The following is a 1,512-nucleotide window of genomic DNA, read 5'->3' as shown; positions in this document are numbered from 1 at the left end:
TTGGCTGGTACAGAGATTGAACCCTGGACCTTGGTGTTATCAGCAGCGTGCTCTCACCAACTGAGCTAACTGGGCAGCCCTAAATTTAACTTTTTGAGATAACTGTAGATTCCCACATAGTTGTAAGAAATAATAGAGAAATCTGTGCAGCCTTTTATGTAGTTTCCCCTAATAGTGACACCATCATGCAAAACTACAGCATAGTACAAAACCAGGGTACTGACACTGCTACAGTCAAGATCCAGAACATTCTGTCACTACAGGACCTTTCCAGCCACCCATTTATAGCCACACCCCCTCCCTCCTCTCTGGAAAACACTATTCTGTACTCTGTGCCTACAATTTTGCCCTTTCAAGAATGTTACTTAAATGGAATCATACAGCAGCTACAATTTTGGCATTGGCTTTTCCACTCAGCATGATCCCCTGGCAATTCATCTAGTGGATCTAGAGGGTTTTTTTTTTTTTTTTTTTAAGTAACTCAAAGTCAGTCTATTCCTCTGGTCATACCATACCAAACCTAAATTCTTATGCAGGGAATAGAGGTACAATGTTTTAGGGGATATTTAATCCTACAGGATCTCAGACCTGTTTTTGGACTGTTAAAATGAGACTATCTTTTAAAGAACCTGGTACACAAAGAAAGACTTAGTAGTGGCTCAGTATTACATTTCAGGCTCTACATTTTCACTCTGATAAAAGTGAACATACAGGGTACTGTAGTGGTATAGTTTACCACTAGATACATTTCAGTTTGATTTTTGGTTTTTTTTGGTTTGTTTTGGTGTCTGGCTGGTACAGGGATTTGAACCCTTGACCTTAGAGTTATCAGCATCATACTCTACCAAGTGAGCCAACTGGCCAGCCCTGATTTTTTAATTTGTGTTAAATGCAACAATTTTTTTAAAAAATAGTAATATGTCCATGGTAGCTTTTTTCTTTTTTTGAAGTTCTATAGACAGACTCATAAGTTTCTCTGAAAAAAAAAATTTTTTTCAGGTTATTTGTTATGTTCTATAAAGCATTTGCTTTAATATGAGGGTGGAGTGATCATAGTTATCTCATCCAGTTCTTACAACAGCCCTGTTGGAGTGATACTATTTTCCCTCCTCTTCACATGAAACTTAGCAAGGTTAAGTAACTTACCCTCGGTCACCTAATAAGTAAGGTGAAATCAGGTATGTCTGTAACTCCACTGTCCCTGCATCAATGCCAGCCCAAAGCTACACAGTGTAACAAAGGAATAGTCTTGCTATTGATTCTCAATAAACTTTTTATTACACCAGTAACACTAACTCATTTTAGAAGAACAGATAAACCAAAAGAACAAACAATTGTTAATATTTTTGTATACATGCTACCAAAGCAACTTTTTTTAAAAGAACGTTAAAAGTCACCTGGTTGAAGCAAGCAACATTTAGTTAACTATGTAGTTTCTGCACACTCAATTTTCACAATTCATGCTAATAGCAAAACTGTACGTGATACACAGAGTTAACATTTATAGTTTCC

The sequence above is a fragment of the Galeopterus variegatus genome, unplaced genomic scaffold (genome assembly GCF_000696425.1).
Source record: "Galeopterus variegatus unplaced genomic scaffold, G_variegatus-3.0.2 Scaffold7056, whole genome shotgun sequence".
Classification (NCBI taxonomy): domain Eukaryota; kingdom Metazoa; phylum Chordata; class Mammalia; order Dermoptera; family Cynocephalidae; genus Galeopterus; species Galeopterus variegatus.
This window is presented reverse-complemented; position numbering follows the sequence as displayed.